Source organism: Alligator mississippiensis, chromosome 3 (genome assembly GCF_030867095.1).
Source record: "Alligator mississippiensis isolate rAllMis1 chromosome 3, rAllMis1, whole genome shotgun sequence".
NCBI classification, from domain to species: domain Eukaryota; kingdom Metazoa; phylum Chordata; order Crocodylia; family Alligatoridae; genus Alligator; species Alligator mississippiensis.
The window spans coordinates 99730177-99754620 of NC_081826.1; the positions used below are offsets into that span (position 1 = coordinate 99730177).

General features: G+C 41.3%; 1 long non-coding RNA gene across 1 annotated transcript; it reads left to right on the top strand.

The window, feature by feature from the left end:
• Positions 1 to 5273: 5273 nt before the first annotated feature.
• On the top strand, positions 5274 to 13260 carry LOC109283899 (uncharacterized). Its single transcript, XR_009460775.1, has 2 exons — positions 5274 to 5544; positions 12292 to 13260. It is a non-coding gene; the product is annotated as an uncharacterized LOC109283899 (long non-coding RNA).
• The last annotated feature ends 11184 nt before the right edge of the window (positions 13261 to 24444 follow it).

The following is a 24444-nucleotide window of genomic DNA, read 5'->3' on the forward strand; positions in this document are numbered from 1 at the left end:
AAGTTCTTTGGAACAGGGTTTTTGCTTGCTTGCTTGCTTAATTAATTAATGATTAATTAATTGATTAATTAATGGTTTTGTGTTTGTATGCATAGAAAATGACTTTGATCCTTAATAAGGATGCTCAACGCTGTCATGACACAAATCTTAAAGTGTTAATTCATCCTTGTATCACCCATCCGCAAATAGGAATCCTGATAACCAAACCTTACTGAAGTGCTCTGTGGTTCATTCTCTCTTCTCTTCTTCCTTCTCCCATCAGCAGTCTTAAATATAGTGTTGTGGGCCAGCAGGACTTTAGAATATTATACACAATTATTATGAAAATATTATACATGTAATTTTGTAGGTACGTGCCAATGTATCTTTATACTAGAAGAGGGAAAGTCAAAAGCAGTGGCATAAGGATGAATCAGGGAGCAGGACATGAGCCTTAGGTGCTGCATAAGAGAGTGGTGCAGGATGTAGCAGAGGGTGCCTTAGTGTCCTTTTGCCCAGTTCTCCTCCTCCTGCACTTTCTAGTTCTAGATCCCATACCAAGCAGTCACAGAGCAGGTGCATGTCAGTGAGTGAAGGCCTGTCACGTCTCGGAAGGTAGGTCTGTCAAATAGCAACAAGCAGCAGTAACTGAAGTTCACTGCTGCTGGGGGGAAATATCACCCCATTTTTTTGCCACCGAAAACAGGTTTTTTGCCCACTTGACATGAATGTCAGCAGCAAAACGCTGAGGTGACACCTCCCCAAAACAGCAGCGAATTTCAGCTGTTTGCTTCTGCATCATGCCTGCTGCTGGAGCCAGAGACCTGAAGAGAAAATACAGAGGTAGTATAGGAAGAAGGGATTGCCTAAGGTGCAATCCTTGCCAGTTAAGCCTCTGGTTTAAAGAATCCACTTGGCATTTTGAAAAGGTGGTGCTGGCCTTTTTATGAGCCTTAGGTTCTTGGGGATTTAATACTGCAGTTTCAGATTAAGCCTGGAGAAAGCTCTGTCTCTTGTCAAAGTCCTTGCTACTTGATGGAAGCTTCAGGTTGGAAACTCATATTCAAGAATGTATCCACAAGAGTGTATATTCATCATTTTCATTGGGGACATATTGTGAATGGGCAAAACAATCACAATAATTAAGCTGATGCATGTGTACGCACATGATCATGCTCCAGATCTTCCTTTATGCTGACTCTATACCCAATCACTCTCAGTTTCCCGAATTGTGGGAAGAGAGCATTAGAGATGTTACTAGGAAACGCTGATCTCTCCCAATCTCTATCTTCAGTGAACAGTTACAGGCTATGGTAGAACTATAAATTTCTCTACATGCTGCTGTGTTCATTATAGACATATATTCTAACTTTTTTAGTTACACCTTAAGGCTAAAAAGCTTCTCTGACTGTTCCCTACCTGCACAGCCATGACTTGCCAATAGATAGCTGGACAGCAGGGCTGGACTAGGAGCTATAGCTGTGAGTTGCTACTACAGGGCTGATGAGCCAGGATTGGCTTCTATCCCTGCTCTAGCTGGAGGGAGTGTGAGAGCTGGAGGGGTGGAAAGGAGGGGGGAGCAGGAGGAACATGAAGCTGGGAGGCAGAGGGTTAATGGGATTGGGGTGGGTAATGAAATGGGAAGTGGAAAGGAAGTGGGGGTAGGGGGTGGGAGGTAAAATGAAGTAAATCAGCCACTGAAGGATAAAATAAAAATAATTTTAAAATAATTAAAAAAGAAATAAAGAGGAAGTAAATTTCAGATCTCATGTTTTAATAAATTGGGATTAGGACTGAGGCATGGGGGCATTGATCATGCCTTCTGGGGTAGCTGGGAGATGATAGCAGTGAGGGAACACACTTTTCAGGGAGCTACTGCCCTAGGAAGGAACCTCCAGCTCATGTGGATGCGATCTTGTCCCCTATCTCATTTCTCCCACCCACCCCTCCTAGACCTCATTCCTGTGACTTAGCTAGATGGCATGTGCCCTGCAGGATGTTTGCATGGTGTTGCACCCCTGGGGGTGGAAAAGTTGCATCTCTGGGGGGCAGCAGGAAGAGTTGGCTTGCTGTCAGAACTCTTGCCCCAGAGCAGTAGATTTCAGGGGCGGAAAGTTTGTCCGCCCACAACAAGAGGGTGGGGAGGGAACATAGCATCCTGGATGCTTGTGACCACAGCTTGGGTGGCTCACCTGTGGGGAGTGGCCACACAATGGAATATGACCTGGGTTACACAGATCAGAGATAAGCCTGCCCTGGAGTAGTGTAACTTTTAGCCACCTAAAGCATGCTTAAAACTAATTTCAGAATAGTGTTACAGAATAGTGTTAATGTGTGGATAATCCAGGAGTTAAAAGCTCCATGTGCCACCTAAAATGAATGTGTAACAAGGCCCAAAGAAAGCCTATCCAAATATATTATTATACCTGGTTTCAAGCAACCATTATTAGTACTCATCAGTGTTCTGATTTCATTTGGTATAGTCATGCATGAGGAGAATGCTAATAAAAAGAAAACTTTTCTTTAAAGTTACTATGACACTTTCAGTCTGCCACTTACTATTATCTCTGGAAGCCAAGGACACCGTTTATGATTCTCTGGTTACCTAATTTATTGTTTATAATGTATAGAAATTCATTTAATCTCCCAGTATGAGAGATTTAACTGCCTTGGTCAATTTTTTTATGATTTCCTTTAAAAATCAAAACTATTTCTACCAGTGTGAAATGCTACAATATTTCATCAATGTATGAAGAAGTAACAGCATAGCTTAGATATTACAGACAACGCATACAAAGATTTGGTAAAGCAGCTCTTATGAGGCATATGATCTAGCTCTTAAAGGGAGGTCTAACTGTCATTGATTTCTTTAGTTATCTTTGTGGGACACAGTATTAATCCATTTACAAATCTCAACTTTTCAGTTGTCAGGATCCTTTCAAATGCAAAGGTAAACAGCAACAGAAAGGACAGCAAACAGTAATGAAGTGTAAGCCAGATTTACCAAGTACAGATCCCTGATGGTAAATAAATATACACTGCTCTGTCACTTCAAAACCAGAAGGACTTATTTGTTTAGCATTTAATGGAATTAAAGCACCGTTGTCCCAGAAGCAATCCAAACTTTTTAGATTTACATTAAAGATATAGAAGTCGATACAGAATAGTGACTAAATATTAATTTGTGTACTTGCAAAAGTTATGTAAAACTATGGGAGCATGTAGGATATTCATAGGATATGAATTATCACCCAAGTTCTACTAAAAAGGAAATAGCTTATTTTAAATATCAGAACCCCTGGTCTTGCTTTCATCATAGTGTTTGCTACCTGAGCAGTTGCACCAAATTCCCTGCCTCCAGAAAGGCAGAAGAGGTCAATTTTGGTTGGTTGGTTTGTTTTTAAAAGTAGATTATAGACTGTGCCATTAAGCCACAATAGGAAATAGGAGACCTGAATAAAGCTGCCTAACAGGTTCAGGAAATATAGCCTCCCAACCATCCTGTACACAATATTTTTACCGACAAAAAGTCATGCTTTGCCCTTGGAATATCTCACATACATTAGCTACACTTCTGTAAATTTTAGTACAATGCACTGTAATTTTACCCTGATGTAAAGTAGATAGTACATTTGAAGACAAAGTACATGCAGTAGTCCAGTTGTCTAACTACAATGTAGTAAAATCTACAGCTCCTTTGCTTTCTTCAAGGATTGTACAATGAAATCATATAGGAGAAGACTAAGCCTTAAGAGAACACAGAATACCCCTTTTTGTGCCCCATTGTCCTTGTGCCATAGATGCACAAATCAGGTTCTTAACATAAAAGAAGCTGGAAGGCTGCTCTTATTATACATTAGATTGCCCCTGACTCCAAGGAAGACTTCAGCCATGCTTTTTCTCTGGGATGCACCCAAAGAAAGGGGGAAGCATAAGGCCATGAACCTTTGATAGTGGCTCTTCCAGATTTTGCAGCTCCTTTGCATTGCCAAAGAAGGGTAAAGCAGCAGTGCAGTGTACATGGCAGCAGCATATGCTGCCAGAAACAAAGCCTGGGAGTCCATGACCAAGCTCTCACTGTTTGTCAGGCTCCATGCCACCAGAGCGGCACCACTTCTGCCCAGGAGACCCCCCAGGACCTCAGGTAAGGCTCCTGGGGCCAGCACAGATCCTGGCTCCAACATCCCCAACCCCACCCAGGATTATTTGGCACATACCAAGTGCATGTGCAGTGGCATGACTAGGAGCACAAAGCAACGACACAAATATGTGTCACTGCTATTTAAGCCATGGCAAACATGTGACCCTGCAGGTGTGCACTCATCTGGATGCACCGTGGGACTGCATCCAGATGAACACGGATATGCAGTAAGTGACACCACAGACCAATCTACAGAATCACATGCCACACATGCAGGTATTTCCCACACTGCTACCTTGAAGTGTAGGGTTTTTTTTGACCCTGGGAGATCTTCATGTGGACATAGCCTGGGTGTACAAATACCCAACTCCATATGCCACAGATGCAATACAGCACATGATAGCTGCTGATGTAAGTTTTTCAGGTGAAGTGCATAATGATTCCAGATGGCCGACAAACTTATGGTCTAAGTACAGATGGTCAAAAAGCCTGAGGCTGAATCTATTCAGTCTTTGCAAGTTAGTCTAAAACGTGTAGCTTGAACTGATAAACAAGTTAACAGACATTCACTTTTGATTCCAGAAATGCTGCTACGTGCCTGCAATGACACAAGCCAGAAGCTGGTGGCGGGGAGGGATAGAACATGCCTCCATGCTCAGTTGGAGCCAACAGCTTGGGCCAAGACTAGCCTGCCAACTTTGTGAGGGGGGCTGGTTTTCAGGGGAGGTGCAAAGCATCTTGGGAAGCTAGGGAACTGTGAGTTAATTTGAATCGGGACAGGATCTGGGATAGAAATTCAATAAATTTATTTAACCTAAACCAGTTAAGCCTGGATGGATGTAGTATCAGACTTATCTTAAACTTGTTTCAGCCATTTTGAAAGCAGTTTGTGTGCACTGAACATCTGTTGTTCTACAGATTTGAACCAGTTTTTGATCCCTTACAACAGTCTGCTTGTAATTTCTGTCTCTAACCATGGAGTTTACATGTTAAGGTTTTTCACTCTTGTTGGTGAAAAACCTCAATATTTTACCATTAACACATGATCAGCATGCGGGAGGAAAAAAGCCTTGTCTTGGATTCGATTACCAGCCGAAGGCAGCCAGTGAGTCAGCACCAGCTTTGGCCCTGCACTTGGAACTGAAGCCAGAGCTGAGCAACTGCCTGCTCCAGGCAATGATGGCTCGTTTGGCAGGAGGAGGGGGTATGCAGCCAGAGGGAGTGTAGGGGGAGACCACGAGGTGGAGAGAGATCTTGCAGTCTCCCCCATCCCCTTGCCCCTGTGTCTGTGCTTCCCCCACTCTGTTTCCCTCTGAAGCCTGCCTCCTCCCCCCTTACCTTCAGCTCCAGCTCCAATCCCTCCAGCCACTCTCCCTGGCTGGGCTGCACTTGGCTGGGCACAGGCTGCAGAGCTACAGCAAAAAGTAAGTGGGGTGGGCAGCAAGCATGTGGGGCCAGGGGTGGGGAGAAAAGGTGCTGGCACAGGCACAGGGGACCTGGGGCAGAGGGCAAGCAGTGGGGTCAGGCACAGACATGGAGAGGCAGGCAGTGGGGAGCGGGGAACACATGGTAGGGAACAAGTAGTGAGGGGACAAGCACGGGGGAACAAGGGACAGGGGAGCAAAGGAAAGGGTCCTGGCCTCTCAGCCACTGCCTTTGCTATTCCTGTCACAGCAGTGGGGGGATGAATTTAAGATGACTTTCCACTAATTACATTCTATACATGGAAATTATAACAAATTTATGAATTTTCATGCATAGAATTTAATTATTGTTTGGGGGGAAGGTCATGTTTAATTTGAGGTTGTCTTGGATTCTGGTAAATGTAGAATGTTTCTGAGTATGTACCTGTTTTTAGAGGGGATTAAGACTTTTACTTCAGGTGTGTATACACACAAATATTGTTTTCATTTCAGTGAAAGAGTCTTAAAAATTTAAATCTGTCTTGTGTTAATGTCAGAAGTAGCTATATCAACTTAACTGCTGGCTTCTATATTTTTAAGCCAATGGCATTCTAACTCACTGTCCTTGTATTCTTTTAAAAATGATTCACAATGTAACAGTTACAATGTTAATCAATATAGCTGATCCTACACTTCCACAAATTACTATGGCTTGCATTGCTTGCAAAAAGCTATATCCTCCAGATGCCTAATAAGTCAGATAAAAAATGGTATACTGAGAAAGGAAGGGTTAGAGTACGCTTACAGTAAAAGTATATGTGCAATACTGCACAGCACCTATGGACAACACTGCATGTGAGACAAATAGAAAATAAGGTAGCATGTACACATAATGATTGTTTCCAGTCATTGTTCTTCAGGTATTAAAGACATGTTTTGTCCCCACAACCCACCACTAATGTTTATAAAAGATTGGAAAGGGCACCTGCTGCCTGAGACAGCTATAAACCCCCCTCTCCTTCTCTTCCTCTCCCTCCCCTCCTTCCCCCCTAGACCTTAAATACTTTAGACAAAACTGTTTTATAGTTAATAGGTCAGCTGAACCAGGCTGATGAATCTACTGGTGTAACAATGCATTTGGTATACATATAAACATATACAAAACCCTGAGTCAAAACCCTGTCAGAAGGTAGTTTATTTCTGCTCTGGGTGATGAAATAACTTAGAACAACCCAACAGCTATTTCTTGGCACTCTGTGATTATCGGTATGCAGAATAACTGCCCCTAGGTTCTGACATGTCCTGCACAAGCTCCCTAGCAGCGTTACACTAATGACCTGCTCCAGGGAGTACATGAATATTATGTATCTACACAGGACCTATCCACATAGATACAAAAGCTTTACAGTAAAATGAAGCAGACATTGAATTCTGTGCAACAATACAGAGACAATGAACAAAACTGGGGGAGTAAATTACTAACCTGACTTTTTAAAGAATGTAAAACAACAGGTAAGCTGATTTTCTTCTTTTTTTCCCAGTGAGTCCTTGTGCTTTGTTTAGTACTTCCTCCTCTTCAGGGACAATGTTAGAGAGAAACAAATAAAGCCACATGGCAATATTGTGAATGAAAAGACAAATTATTTTGCAACACACCATACAGATATTTCAGATAAAAACAGCTTCTTTGGTTTTTTGATGGACTGAAAGAACTGACGAAAGGTCAAGACATTACAAGCAAGCAGCCAGCCAACAACACATGAATTCAACTGGATTTGAGGGTGAGAGCACCAACAAGTTTTTTCTAGCACTGTCAGTAAACTACTTATTAACAAGGATCACATGGTGGTATAGAGGGAAAGAATAATTTAAAGATTCTAGAAAAGGTGCTCATGTTCTCTGTATTTCAACCAGCTGAATCTTCCATGGGGCCAAATTCAGCTGGCCTAAAAGCAAAGCCAAACAGCGTCACTTATTGTCAATCATTACAATCCACATTTTCAAAAGCCTTTTGCTTTGGGACATCGCAGGACCATTAATAAAGTCCTAGCAAGAGAATTAGGCATTTTTTATGGACAAGATATAATATCAAACTTGTCCTCTTACAAAAATGAAAAACCCATTTAAGTTTGTGATAAAGTCTGTAAAATATTCTCCTTTCTTCATTTGAAGTGAAATGGGCTTGGCAGCATGTGTAGCTCTGAATAGTAATCTACATGTAAATCAGCAGCAGCCCCATGACCTGAAAAACCTTCTGTGTGTCAGTAATGCTATATTCTCAGAAGATCACTGTCTTCAACCAAGAGTGGAAAAGAAAATACATATTGATACAATTGGAGATGTATTTTTGGCATTACAAATGTTCACTTAAAAATAAGAATGACTCCAAGATAATGTCTCATAGATCTATAACCAGCATAACATCTTATCAGGGCAGCTCCTTTCCACCATATCTTTTCTCAGATATTTTGATGTTAAAGGAAATAGTCTCACCTCCCACAAAAAGATATTACTTACTTCCATCCGTAATTGTTTCAGCTTATAAACATATGCTTGTTTTTACAGCACATACTTCATTTTTTTTGGTTCTATAATCTCATTTAGTATGTTTATCTAACTGATTATAGTCATTGCTTATTTTTCCTCTTAAAGGATTATATTTTAAAGGAAGGGACATTTTTTTCTTTGAGGTTGATAGGCTTGCACAGGATGTATACTATGGGCTTGCATAGACAAAGTGGGGACCCTAAATTGAAGCAGTGGGTTTTAAAAACCACTGCTTCAATTTAGGGATGATTAAGCCCCCCATGTTGTGCACACACCCAGCTGACTTACCTGGCTCTCTGGCAGAGTGGGGAGGGTGAGCTGCCAATGGGCAGAGCGGTCAGTGGTGCCTTTTTTCATAGGGGGTGCACTGTCATGCTCAGGGGGTGCATGAGCAGCCACATGCACCCCCTACATGTCATCCCTGGCAGCTGCAGAGGGAAGCACTAGGCTCCTGCGCAGCTCAGGCAGGCAGGCAGGCTCCACGAGAAGTGGAGTGGGGTGGGGAGGGAGATCATGCCCGCTGGTTTTCTTAGGCAGAGCTGGATTTGTTCAAATGATACTTTACAATCCACTTAGTTTCTCTGGCTTGTTCATATAGTCACTGTACCTTAGATTTGGTGTCTCCAGTATATTCATACCCAGTGCATGCTACTTCTGCCTTTCCCCCCAAAGGTTGAATTCTGCTCTCTAGAACATGGAGCAAATCAACACACAGCTTAACAAAATACCAGTTTTGGTACTTCCAATATGAGGAGTGTTTGACAAGTGTCTAATCTGACTTCTTTTTATCATAGGTGAAAGCCCAACTGACCTAACAGATACAAACGCTGATATTTAGATATGCTTCTTTGTTAGTAACTTTTTTTTGATCTATGCAAACATTACACCAGGATGCACTGAAACAAATCAGTCACCAAGGATTTGAAAAACACAGAAGTAAATCTGTGATAATCAAGTACCTCCATAAGACAGAGTTGATCCAAAAGGAAATCCATGATGACAGCGTGCCAACCCTGGGGGATAATGCCACTTCATATGCCACAGTAATAACTGGGCAGCTGAATTTGTGTTTCACCAGCAGGCATGCATGGTGTATATCAGATAGCAATATCAACTCTCTCTTTCACTGATGCATGCAGAGAAAGAAGAATTAACCTATCTATATTCCTATCATAAATGTACAAATGTTTGCTTGTGTGCTTTCGAAACTGAATTTGCTTTGACATCAGTGAGTGTATGTTCATATCTCCTTACATACATCTAAGGTACAATATAACAGTGTGAAGTTTAATAAAGCAGACAACATGACAGAAAACCAAAAGCAGTTTTACAAATGATCACACAGAAGTGGAATATACTGTTCTGGATAATACACAAGTAGTAAATCTTACCTTTAATATTTTGCTCATTTTTAGAAATAAACAAAACTTTTTTTTGGAACGCATCAGAAGGAGGACTCTTATTGCGAGCTGGGTTTTGGGTTTTGACTCTCCACTAGTTAAAATATTCTGTTAAACAGCATGGTGCCAAATGACCAGGAGCCAGTCATCAAAATAATAATAATTTACAATGTATCACAAGTGACTATTGCATAGCCTTCTGGCTAAAACGCTCCAGAGATTAATAAAATTATATCTTGAAAGTAGGGTAGAGAATCTCTTTAAGCTATTACATTTAGGTAAATCAGATACAACTCCACCCCGGTACACTGGTTTTAAAGCACCATATGAGTAAACCAGTGTATGTAAGAATCAGGACCCAAGTTTTTAAATGATGGTATGTGCAAATTAGTAGAACCTCAGCATTCTTCTAATGACTGAAAAATATTCAATCACACAGAGTGAAGGTTTGACTATGAGGCTATTTGAATGCTAATTGCTCCTAAAATTCCAATGTAACTAATCATAGTTGTAACTAAAAAGATAGTGGATGTCCTAATCACTGGAAAAATAGGATAAACATATTCATCATAATTGTTCTGTGTGAGGGGGATTAGACAGAAATAGTTTGAGTCATCAAGCTAATTTCCTGAAACTTCTGAGCTAATCTATGTTTGTAACGTTTTCAAAATACATCTTGTCTCCTCAAGAAACATGTTTTTGATATTAGGTCTTCTATTTCATTAAGTACTGGATGTCCTGGTGGTATAATGTATTGTATGAGAAATATTAAAAGAGGAAAACTTCAAAGGGAAATTATGCTAAAACTAAAATATCTGCTCTCTTATGCTGTTGTCACCAGGAGAAAAAAAAGCTGAAAGGTAGATTTTCCTACCTAATTTCATATCTAAGAGTTTAAGGTCACCATAGTGCACTGAGTTGGCTCATGACAGCTGTAAGTAATTCACAAATGAACTAAATTTAGAACATCTCAAAGCAAATAAGATTTGTAACCAAATGCTGGTTCTTTTCAGACATAATCAGAGTCCTAGCTTCCCTCTTTTTTGTAAGAACTTAGAGAAAAGAGGGCAGGGAGGGCTTTACTTTGATGTCATAGGTAGCCCAGTAAATAAAGCTTCTATTTTAAATTGTTACTAGATTTTTATGCTTCAGCCATAAAATACTATCATTTAAAATTACTATTATAAAAAAGGCTAACAAAGGCAGCATAAAAAAAAACCCCTGGAAATTTTAAACTCAGCAGATTTTTGAAAGAGGAGATATTAGACAAATTATTAAATAGGCTCAGTTTATCTAAGTTTTCTGCTTTGCAGATGCAGCACAACTGGAGGTATTGCAGATGTCCTGAAATCTGCAATTGCTATCTGTAGAGTTGCTAACTTAATTCCTATGTGCCTTTGTAGTAGAATCCAGTATTGAGTCTTATCACCATTACCAGAAAAATGGTACTGTCAACAATTGCCTGTGTGATTAGGCACTTATCTTTTGATGTTCAGTTACCTTCTGCTTGTTAACCTTGTCAAGGAGGGGCACGGAGGAGAACACCAACCAAATGAAACCTGCAGTAATTACTGTAATTCTGAGAGAAATATATTCACTGGAGGCAGGCAGTTCCACCCTCACAATCAACCTTTCTGCAACTCAAGGAAAACACAAACATGGCCTGGCTCAGACAAATTAGGCATGAACAAATGTTGCACATTAAATGAGTTAAAGGACCTTGCTGAAAATTACAAGGGCTGCTTGGGGAAGCAGTGAATCCCATTAAGTCAGAAATAGGCCTAAAAGAAAGTAAGCTTTGTGCAGAGACTTCCAGATATATTTACAGGATTTGGTTATCTCACCCAAGGCAATTCCAGGCATAAATCTCAAATGCATCAATGCTGATAATGGTTCAGGGCTCTTTGGGAGACATTGAGAGGAAAGAGGAGATCATCAATTCTATGCTGTAAACTAATAATAACAATAGCAATAATACCTAGCTATTATATAGCATTTTTTATCCATAGGTCTCAAAGTACCTTACAAGAGGGAGGTAACATGGATCTAAAAAGTAGTTTATATGAATCTCTAAACCATAACATGATTTTAATAATTTCCAAGCTGGGAAAAAGTACACAGCTTTTAGCGCAACAGTCACATTTTCTTTTTCTGTTGGCATTCCCTGAAATGAATTCCTGTCTGTTACACAGCATATGTGAACATTTACTACGGCTGAAAGAATTATTCCTATATTACTGTAACTTCTTCTGGTACATCAGTACAGCTAAATGACCCTGTCTGCAAGAAGCACTGTTTTAATATGCATTAGCCTTTCCTCCCACTACATTTAGAGGAGGACCACTGTTGGTTATTTTACTTAAAAATGTAATGGGAACAAGTTTACTCCATTTCTCTTTTTTTCCCCTCATTGTATAAGTTCAGTTCATGGAGGACAGTGCCATGACATCATTTCTCTGCATTTTCACTTGGTCCATTCTGGAGGAATAAAAAATCTAGGCATGCTGGAAGGTAGAACAAACAAGGTAAAGGGGCATACTGCCACATTCATGCATAAAATATGCACACTTTTAATATGTTTTGATTTCAAAGGTTAAAGAGAGGACAAGTTGAGTTAAGTTACAGAAGCATTATGAGAGGATGGTGGCAATACAGGTCATAAGGTGCTATGTTCAGCATAAATCATGCTGCATGTAATACATAATAAGTAGGGGTCTACTTAATTTGTGATTATGCAGATTTTGGAAACCGTAACGTATGTGATTGTCCTCAAAATCAACTTAGAAAAAAACTTAATAAAAATAAAATGCTAACTCCGCAGCGGGAGCCAGTGATCCTCTCTGCTGCTGCAGCCCAGTCTTGCAGCCTGCGTGGAGCGGGGAAAGCACCAACTGGTGGGGATGGCACAAAGAGCAGCAGACAAGATGATGGCCACTCTCTCATCCTTCCTCCACCCTGCTGGGGCATCTGCGCCAGTCAGCACCAAGGAGCACAGCTGCACAAAGAACAACCAACAGATGAGATGGTAGCCACCTTTTGTCCGTCCTTCCCCTGCTGGGGCCTTTTCCCCAGTCAGCGATGAGGGGCAGGACTGCCAGACTGCATCCAGGAAATATCCATTGAATTTGCTATTAATGTCACAGCCAACCAGCAAAAATTGTTTAGCTTCTCTGTGATTTAAGTAGACCTCTAATAATAAGGATCATTCTTTGAGAGCTTCACTCCAGCATGTAACATCACTGCAATCAAGACAACAATAAACATTACAAAATGGACTGATTTCTATCAGCTTTTAAAAAATGGCTTGATGATCACATGCTAATTGTGTGGACCTGTTACTGTGAATGACAAATAGTAGTTTCCAAAAGGACATTCTAGAAAATGGCTTTTTAAGCGTTAATTGTGCTCATCATCTTCAAAACCTCCATTCGATGAAGGATTAGAAAATATATTCTTAATACCATGGTAGTTTATTGTCTAAGGAATAAATAGAGCATATAAGAGTGAGAGGCATACTTTAGTGTCTATAGTGGCTCTATGATGACTGAAAGAACTGAAGAAAGTTAACTGCTTGTAAACAGAGAAGAAATTAGAAGGAGAAAATGAGGTGCTCCATATGACAAGCTCTCACACTATCTGGGCAATTTTAGAAGTTGTTTTACTTATGCAATTAGTCTTTCTTCAGTATAAAAACTTGTTGGATTTACTTCAGATTTACATCTGTGTAATTGAGTTAGAACTAAATCACAACATATACAGTTTAGCATATTAAAGTATGTGTGAAATGGTTGGCCCTGTGGTTTGTCTTGGGTAGCCTATAGATACCAAAACAGCTCAGTATATTGTAAAAGCTATGTGTGTATGGAAGATCTGTGACTGAAGACCAAGGTACATGACCAAGTGTTGTGTGTACCTGTCATTACACTGCCCTAATCAGGTGCACAGAATAAAGTAGATCTAGATCAAGACCTGATCAGACTTGCTAAAGCAATTACTAAATGACTGCACAGTAACAACCGTGCAGCTAGGTACATGTGTAGACATGCCCAAGGACAACTGGAGAAGGTTTAAGGAAATCTTTTCCCTATATTTCCAAGCCATTGTTGCAAGTCAGAAGATCTGGTTCACAGGCACCTGGTATTTTTAACAGCCTTCATTTAAATCATGTAGGAAAGACTATGAAACTAATAATCTGGAGTCGGTGCCGTCCAACTGGTTCCGCATGAGGGATTAAATGTGCGGCCCACAGGCACCTGTCCAACCACCACTTCCCCTCTAGTTTTTGCTGAAGCAGCCAGTTATTCTAAGGCAGGGCAGAACAGCAGGAAAGGACCTGCAGTTCTCCTCGCCCATGTTGCAGTGAGGGAGGTTCAGTGAGAGTATGAACGTAGCTCTGTGAGACTGCGTTGGTGTGGGTACTCGTGCTGCTGCTATTAAATCCTTGATAGGAGATAAGACTCTGATTGGGATCTGGGCCAAAACACACAGAGTAAAACTAAGGGAAGAACGTTGGCAAGGCAATCTGCATTTCCCAAACTATGAATACTATGCTTGATTACAGACGTACAAGGTAGGACTGTACCTTTAGAAGGCTTTAACAAGAGTCAGTTGGAAACAGCTTTTATGCAATACACAGGCTTCTGTTACACAATACTGATCAATGAAAACTCAGACAGTGAACAAAGCAGACCTCCATCAAGCCTCGACTCCAAGTGATTTCAGAACAACTAAACCAGCTTGTGAAAGGAGGGAGAACACTTCGCATTACTGCAAACCTGATTTTCCTTCTACTTTTCATGCAGTTATGGTTAGAGAGACTTCTGAATGGCATTCTGGGAGAAAGGAATGGAAACAGGTGGAGGAGGGAGAGAAGTAGGGCAGATATGCACAGTGGCTAGCCATTAATAGGTGTTATTATTCAGTTGAACTGAAAAGCTGAATTGGTAGAAGCGAGGGAGTCCCAATTCAGTCCTGTTTTGAAAGCACAACCTGACATAAACTGTGTGGCTGTAAAGTGCTGCTCAGAGATATATTTGTGAAATTCACCCTGGCAACTCCAGCAAGGAAAAATTGCATGTCTGAAACCGCTGCCAGGATGTTCTCTCATCAGCAAACCTGAGAACTGCCTCCCTCTTTTCATAACAGCTACTCCCTACTCTACTATTATTATACTAAGTAGAATATCAATGACCCCTATCATGGTCTGAGCATGGGAGTGGGCAATTAGACTTCCCTGAGAAGCATGAAGGTGTTGGTTGGTTAAAAGGACAGTGAAAGAAAGAACAATGCAGGGAGAGGCTAGGAGCAAAGATTGTGAGAGACTAGAGGAAATCATAGGCGAGCATAAAATTAGTGAGTGGAAGGAAGACTAAAATATACATCCCCACACAAAATTTGAGTGCAGGTAGATGTAGGGAAAGAACTAGAAAAAGGAATGGAGCATATGTAAACAGCAAATGCACTGAAAGCCTGAAAAATAATGAATAAAGTTACAGGTTCTAAAGGCTTTCTATTTTTGCCAGGGGGGAGGAGAAAGGGGCACAAGTGATGAAGACACCTTTGAGGGTGGGAAGGGGCAGAATGGGGTGATTAGTTTTCACCTGATCATGATGGCAGAAGGAGGGGATAATATACCTTGTTTCGTGAACATAGTAGCCACCATTGTCTCCTGCTTTTATGCTACCATTAACACAGATGTTGGATTTCCCGTGATTCTAGGACTAGAAAGATTGGGGTCGAAATTCCTCCTTCCAGCCACAACTTTCTCCCCCTTCCCCTTCTATTCCCTCCCGCAATCCAGATTTTCTACTTAAACTGTATAAAATGTTAAAATAAAGTTTGGGAGCAGGGGATTTTTTTGTAGGAACAGATACCCAGGAAATACTATTTTAGGAGAAACTAAACAACTTTTGGCATGAAGTAAGGGGTTAGTCAGTACCGTTTTTAGTCTTTGTCTCTTAAGTAGGTAAACTTGGGGAACATAGAAAATTTTCCTGTGTGATTTGTGGGTTTTAAAGGATTTTAAAGTGTCATACTGAGGTTTCTGTAATTTAGTGCTCTGTGTGGGTTTTGTTCCAGAGCACCAACATAGAGGGAGCAGACAGAAGTGCACCTTCCAGCTGTAATTGAGAATGATTTGCAGGAAGCATTTGGAGTTACAGTGATCCTCCAGACCAATCAGAAGTTCACTATTGGCTCCAGGGAGGAGGGGAATCTAGCTGCTGGCTGCCAGCCTGCAAATGGTTTCCCTTAGCAATGGCCCCTCATACCTGCCAGCCCATGCTGTTTCCAGAATGGTAGGGGGGAAAGGGAGCAGAGGGAGCTTTTTCTAGGGGTTCCCAAGCACCCCTAGAAGGGGTGGGTTGGGTGAATTGGAGCCCCCTTGCCCTGTGGGGCTGGGAGGCAGCACAGACACAAGTTACAGAAGATGCTGTTTTGAAATGTCTTCATCTGAAACCTCATACAATGAGGGTTCAGATTTTCACCAAATTGGCCATTTTTTACATGGTCTGCAGCTGTGCACTTACGTTTGGTCATGGCTATAAACTGCTTTCTGTGGCCAGATTGAGCAAAAATTGTCACTTCTGTCTTCACCCAGATTGGCAACAGTATCTATACCTTTGTATCTGGCACAGTTTATGGTTCCTTTCAACTGTGGACTGGGATTTTGGGTTCCAGTCAGGATCACTTGGAAGACATGAGATTTTAGAGGATGCAGAACCTTCATTGCTGCCTTCCAGTTTATAGTACATCAGAGGCCAGGGTCACCTGGTACCTGCATTAAAACAGCTCTGTTGGACAGAGTGAGATCATTTCAGTTTGATATTAGTTGCTAATAAGATTTTAGTCTGTGCATGTAAGCATGGAATCTGTCTCAATATTTCTGCGTCCATAATTCTTAGTGCATTTTGGCTGGTTAAGAGCTGTTGATTATGGAAAGACTGACATGATCTTTGATTTCTGACATGATCTTGGACGATACGATTCACAAAATAAGAACCATCTTAGAACTCAATGACTATCACTTTGGAGATTTATTTGCATAATAACTTTTTGCCTCTATGTTTTTCAGTGCATTTCTGCACTATGTGGCTCAGGCCAGGAGTCAGGAAGCAAGAATAACCATTTCTATGTATTTATTATTTCAGGTTCTTGTAATGCCCCTGTCCCCACAGTAACTGTCTCCAACCTGAATATTCACCAGAAGTCTCTGTTCTTACAAGATTTTCAGTCACATTTTGCAGACTCAAGATGTGTAGATAAACATGCAAGCTTCTGGGCGTTTATCAACAGCAAACAGAAACTACTTGACCAACACGGGTGGATAATTTCCTAATGCCATTTTTTTAATTACCATTAAAGATTTATCCCTTGAAGTAGCATGCAAAAAACAGAAATATTATGTCTCAGCTTTAGCACTGAAATGGAAATGGAGAAAATGACCATTTTATTAATTGCTATTCTACTGTTAAATTATATTGTAATGTATTGGGTAGTTTATGTATGTGCACTATTCTATCTGTGATGCATAGAACTACTCATGTGTGTGCCATTACCTTATAGTGCTCACAGTAAGGAGAGTGTCTCTTTCAGTGCAAATGGTAGGAGCTCCTGCTTTTGACACAGAAGGACACACATTCAAGTGCCTGTGGTTTCTGCGAACCTGCAAATTGCCACCGTGCTCATCTCAATGACACAATGAAATACTTAGGTGGCAATGAAATTGCTGCACTATTTAAAATGGAAAATAAAGTTGTCTAATGAAGCAAAATATAGTCAAATGTAGATCCTGTCAGTCACAGAGATTAGTAAGGGAAATGCTGTAAGTAATCAAAGAGAAAAGAGTCTTTTGAACATTTTACTACTTGGCTGCTCAGGAAAAACTGTTTTCCTCACAGGAAAAAACCTTTCTTTAAAGGTTCTTCTTACCCCAGAACAGGAAACAGTACATCTTTTATTCATATAATCTATAGAGCTTGTCATATTTGTATCCAAGGTCTTATGAGAATACTTTTCTATCTAGGAACATAGGAAAAAATGCTGTCCAGTGCTTTTCAGTTGATGTGAGGCCACTAAAAGTAACTGTGGGAAAATGGGAAATGCATATATATGGAACAATGTGTAGCAGACCTGACATATTAAGGTCACTAATCACTGTAACATTTTCTCTTTTCCTCTCTCCCGGTCCTGCTACAGGACTGTTCGGCATTCTCATCTACACAAAGTCTCTTTAGAGCTGTTTATTACAATGTTTTTCTCAATGCATTTCGCTCTAAAACAGTTACTCTCTATCAACTGTCCAATTTAATTACAAGTCCCAAAACTGAGCCTCGCTGCTAAACACAGCCAGTCACCACAAATACATCATGCAAAAAGGCAGCCATCTTCACTTGCTCCTCATTTAATAAAATGTTCTGTGCATGTTCACTTTCCTGATTTTCAGTGCTCAGCTTGAAATTAGTTCTGGCTACTTGCAAGATCACTTCTGCATCTGGCTTCATAACAGCCTAATGACAGCTGCATTTTACTAGAATGATGAAGCAGTAGACTAGTGAGGAAAGGGCTATGACTGCATGAAAGAAACTTTAGCCACAGTGAAAGTTAAGAAAATGGAAGATAAAGAGCCATTATTAAAGTCACTATGTTTAAAAGAAAAAAGTAGCTCAACCTCTTCCCCCAATATCTTTCCCAAAACCGTACACTTATTCATATGGATTCATTAAAAAACCCCAACAAAACAAAACAGCAAAAAACCTCACAATAACAACAAGAAATCTTCTTAGCTAGTAAAGAAAGAAGAGAGACGAGAGGTGCTCAGATATAAGACCAGTCAAATGAATACTTAGATAGGAAGGTAGATGGACACCATCCATTAAATCTAAAAATGATATCTTATTGCATTTTTATTGGCCTCTGTGCCTAAAACTGTGTCCTCAGCATGACTAGGAGTGCTTGTGCTTGAGTGCACATAGCACCTATCTCATTGTGCTTGCACAAGTCAAACACAGAAATGTGAATATGAGTCAGTGTAGATATATCTTTAGGCTAAGTGCAGACAGTCAAAAAGCCTAAGGCGGAATCGATTCAATCTTTGCAGGTTTCCCTAAGATGCATAGATTGGACCAATAATGAACTGAACTGTCATTTACTTTTCAGTTGAGACAAGCACCCAGATGCCTGCACTGACCTAGGCCAGAAGAAGGGGGCACTACAACATGTAATTGCTGAGCCCAGCCCAGTTGGGGCCACTGTCTGTCTGCCCAGCACATGCTCCCAACCCTCTGCTGTCCCCCTACAGAGAGGGAAAGAGCCCCACATCTAGGTGCCAGCCCCAGGACTGTTTAGCATTTGGGCACTCCAAGGCTCAGGGGACCCTGGAAAGGGGCAGAGGAGCCTCTGCCCAAGGGACTGCTCCCCCCCTCCCACCTGCAGGGGCAGGGCTGAGCCATAGAAAAACCACAAGGGGCTGGGGTGAGGGAATCCTCCTCTTCTCCCACCACAGGGCACACCAAGGCTCAGGGAACCATGAACTGGGGCAGAGGAAACTCCCTGAAGCATGAGGCTCCCTTCACATGGGCACAGCCTGGGGGTTAAGAGGCATTACCTGCCCAGGGGACTGCTTCCCCCTTCCCATCTGCAGGGGTGGGTCTGAGTCATGGTCCATCCACAAAGGGAGAGGGGGTGGATGGAAATCCCCTTCTGCTCCCAGCACAGGGCAGACCAGGGTTCAGCAGACCCTAGGCTGGGGGCCTCTGTTCCCCTGCCTTCTCCTCCACATTGCTGACAGGTGCAGAAACAAAGGCTTTTACTGCTTCTGCTCTGTGACAGCCTGGGGGTGTGGCCAGCTAGGCACTGGGCTGCAGCAGTAGAGCATGATCCTTGTACCAGCAGGCCACCCTTTGGTGGGGGGGGGGTAGCAGGGGGCCACCTATCATACTGGGATGCCAGGGGACTGCAAGATAACTTGTGTCAGCATAGGATCTGGAACAGAAATTCGATAGAAGCTCTAACCTAAAGTGATTAAATCTGATACTACATCCATCTGGGTGTATCTTAAACTGTGTTCAGCCATTTTGAAACCAATCTACATGCACTAAACTTCTGTTCTGTTACAGGTTTAGACTGGTTTCCAATCACTTACACCAGTTTCTGTCCCTAGCCTTAGTTTCTTTGGAATGGTGCATAAAGTGCATCACTTAAACCTGGCTCTATGACTTTTGAAATTAAGGGATTTTAAAATTGTATACTCTCAGACTTTTTTAAAAAATAGGACAGCGTGTACAGTGTCTTTTACAGAAAATTAATCTTTACACTGATGAGCAAGTATGGTAAACTTCATCCTTCCCTCCGCCCCCCAAAAATATGAGAAACTTATGAGGAAGCATAAATAGAATTAATTTCAAAGTATAACCTCAACTATTTATATTTATACCTTAAGGCTCAGTCCCTCATTCCTTTTTCAAGCAAAACTCACATTGGTTTAATAATCAAATGGTTTATGTCACCAGTGCTGTAAGTAACACTAAGTGAGAAGTTCTGTGAGACCACACATTATTAAGAATAACACAAGTGAATAACTAATTACAGTGTTTTAAAATTTGTGGAAGATCTTGGGAAGAATAGGACAGGAAATAATGCTGTGAGAAAACAAAGTTGGGTAAGTCGCCTGTTGAAGCCCAGCAATTTCTTCATTGTAAATCAAATCCATTCTCTGGTCAATAGTTTGGATATCTAAAACATAACCTTCATTCAGACCTCTCTCTCTGTCTTAAAAACGGGCTACTGAATGGTTGTAGGTTCCATCCTTTGCTTCAAGTCACTTAACCAAATGCCATTATGTTAACAAGACAGACAAGGTTCTTTGGGTGAATCTGATATCTTTTATTAGACCAACTTACATAGTTGGAAAACAATTATTAAGCAAGCTTTCGGGTTCAAAAACCCTTCGTCAGACTAAGGAATTTTCTACAGTTTATATGTGCTCTTCCTGGATAGAATGAAAACTAAAGAAGCCAGCGACTGGGCTGGTATGCATACAAGACAGGTAGTCAGTGAAAATGTAGATTGAGGAGTCAATGGATGAGAGACAGGCTGGGGGGGGAGGGGGAGAAGAGAGAATGAACAGTGAAATAATCAACAACACACGCCACCACAACAACCTCTCTCTACCAGAGAAGAAGGCCATAGAATCTCTAAGATCTAACCACCAAATAGTAATAAAACCAGCAGACAAAGAAGGAGCCATAGTCATCCTAAACCGTGAAGACTACATAAAGGAAGCCAACAAACAGCTCTCTGACACCACCTACTACAAAGAACTACAAGAAGATCCTACTCCCCTTTTCACCAAGAAACTCAACAATACCATCAAACCATTTCCATCAAGACTACAAGAAAAACTACAGACCTTGATCCCCCCACTACCTAACCCGGGAACTTTTTACATGCTCCCTAAAATCCACAAACAAGGGAACCCTAGACCTATCATATCCAACCATGGGACCCTAACTGAGGAAATATCAGGTTTCGTTGAATCAATCCTAAAACCGCTTGTCATCCACAGAGTAAGTTTTGTACAAGACACTACATACTTTCTACGGAAACTTAAAAACATAGACTACCTTCCCAGCAACACACTCCTAGCCACCATGGACGTTACCAGCCTATACACCAACATCCCACACCAGGATGGCATCCAAGCCTGCCTTACATATCTACAGGAACAAGATTACAAATCAGAATATAGATCCAAAGATATTACTGACCTTGTATACTTCATCCTCACACACGACAATTTCAATTTTAATAACCAACTTTTCCTTCAGATGATGGGAACAGCTATGGGCACCAAAATGGCCCCACAGTATGCCAACCTTTTTATGAGCCACCTGGAAGAAGACTTCCTCAAGAACTGCACCATCAAACCCTTGTTATACTTAAGATATATCGATGACATCTTCATCATTTGGACTGAAATCCTACAATCTCTGATTGAGTTCCATCAGAAATTCAACCTTCACCATCCCTCCATCCAACTTTCTCTAGAATACTCTAGCACCAACATCTCCTTTTTAGACATGATGATCAGTATCCAGAATGATAAATTACAGACCATGTTATACAAGAGAACCACAGACCAACATACATATTTGCACAGAACCAGCAATCACCCTAAACATACCAAAAAGCTGTGATATACAGCCAAGCCCTCAGATACCACTGAATTTGCACTGAAGAGAACACCCAGGATTGCCACCTCACCAATCTCAAAAAGGCTTTCACCCTACAAGGACACTCCTCTAGAGAGATAGACCGCATGTTTGAAAGAGCCACCCAGATACCATGTGAAGAACTGCTGCAGTACAGAAGAAACCCCCCCACAAATCGCACACTACTTGTGCACACTGCTTGTACACATATCACCCCTCTCTCGAACCCGTACGGAAAGTCCTCAAACAATTGCAACCCATACTAGAAAGAGACCCTATTCTTAAAGAGATCTTCCCAGAGCCACCCATCCTACCCTTCAAACAAACACAGAACCTTGCTAACCTCATCACCAGAAGCAAACCTCCTCAAGCCCAGAACACACCAAATGGATCCACACCATGCCAGGACAAGAAATGCAAAACCTGCCAACACATCTCCACCACCCCAACAATTACTATGCCCCACAATGAAGCCATCAGCATTCCTGGATCTTACAGCTGCACCTCCAGAAATGTAATATCTCATCCAATGCACCAAATGCCCTGATGGAAAATACGTAGGAGAGACCAAACAACCACTGCGCACCAGAATGAACGCACACCGGAAATCTATCAAAGACAGGAATACCCAATTACGTGTGGGGGCACATTTCTCACAAGAAAACCACTCTCTCTCCAATCTCTCAGTCCTAATCCTCAAAGGAAACTTACAAAACACTTCCCAGAGACAAGCCTATGAGCTCCACTTCATCAACCTCCTGGATACTAAAAGCCATGGACTAAATATAGACATTGGATTTATGACACATTATAACCTGCCTGACATCTGACTCCCCAGGTATCTCTCCAATATTGTTCCCCCTTCTCTCTTCCCTGCCCCCCCCAACTGTCTCTCACCCATTGACTCCTCAATCTACATTTTCACTGACTACCTGTCTTGTATGCATACCAGCCCAGCCTGGCTTCTTTACTTTTCATTCCATCCAGAAAAAGCACACATCAACTGCTGAAACTTCCTTAGCTTGACGAAGGGTTTTTGATCCCAAAAGCTTGCTTAATAATTGTTTTCCAACTATTTAAGTTGGTCTAATAAAAGATATCAGATTCACCCAAAAAAACCTTGTCTGCCTATGTCTTTAGACCAACACGGCTACAACCTACAACCCTGCAATTATGTGAACAGAATTTTTTGTATCATTATTTCTTGACACATTAGAAGATTATATATAATACAGAATTGAAAACAAGTGCACTTTGCTCTTCTACTCACCAGCAATAGGGTGGGGGGAGGGGGAAAGGAAGGGGAAGGGCACAAAGTCTTGTTCTGATGTAAATTTTTAGGAATTCAAAATCATAACTTCATCAGTTCTTGAAAGGACCTTATTCATACCAGTGGAAACAGTAGGAAGTAATAAGCAGTAGGGTCCTATAAGTAGTTTCTAGAGATCCCAGTGATACAGAGATCTCAATCTTGCCACAAGACTATTATAAATTCTGTGCTGCAGGATATTCCCCAGAAAAACAACAAAGAGCAATAAATGGCATTGCAGAACCCATTGTGCATGAGAGTGTACAGACTTAAAATTCTTGTCTGCAAGGGATAGAAAATAAACCCCATTTGTGCAGGGGGATATATGGAACTTCTGAAAAAACAAGAGATGGGTCTAACTTAGTGAGGGTTTTCATCTGTCTATTTTGATTTATTCAGTGATTTGTTTTACCTTAACAATGATGACTTAGTCTACTGAGCTCAGGCCACAGACTTCCTGAAAAGCAAGCAGTTTTATCCTATATTTTTCAAACTGCCCTTGTGGGCATGTATTGAAGGAATCATTTCTTAGTTGGTATTGTGTTCTAAAGCTAGCCTACAAATTAGCTTATTTAACTAATCAAGGTACAATGATGCATGATGACTTAAATAATATTGTTCTGATTTTAAATTAAAGAATAACATCAATTTGTGCAAAGAAGACTGTAAAGACAAGAATTTACCTTGTGATAATTTATATAGTTGGCTTTCTACTGAGCTTGGGTAGGTATGTTTATATGTATTTGTAACAGGCTGGCTGGCAGAGGCTTGCAGCAGACTGCACACATTCAGCTGTAACACACCCCAGTCTTGCAGGATCTATAGACCAGCTGTGGGCAGTAAAGTCTGATTGCAGGTTGCCTTGAAGGACTGAGCAGCAGACCTAGAACAGTAGCTTGCCACAGGGAGATAAAAGCTCCTAGGGATGGGAGCTAGGGTCAGACAGAGAGAGAGGTGGTGCTTAGTTGGTGGCTGCAACACTGGGCTAAGGACCCTCCCAGGGTCTGGCAAAAGTTCCTGGCTGCAAGGCTAGAGGCAGCAGCCCTGCGAGCAGAGTGGAAACTCACAAGAGAAAGAGAAGAAAGACTGCACTGTGGGGCTGAGGGAGCAGCACAAGCTGAGAGCACCTTTTTGTAGTCTGGGAAGAGACCCCAGGACCCTCAGTCACCCCTTTATGAGCTGTGTTTATAGACTATTTGAGCTAAGCAAACCCCGAACCCACTGCAGTATGCCTTAAAAATAAAGAAGAAGAAGAAGTAATGTCATTTAGAACAGCAAAGAAAGGTGAGGCCTTAAAACAGATTAAACTGATGAGCTCAGGGAATCAAATGGAAACAAACTGAGATACCCTACTTAAACCTTTAATAGCATGTGCTGATAACCACACAGCTCATATTTAAGGACACTGATTTCTCAGATGGACAAGACTGCAAATGGGATTTAATTTTGTAAACCA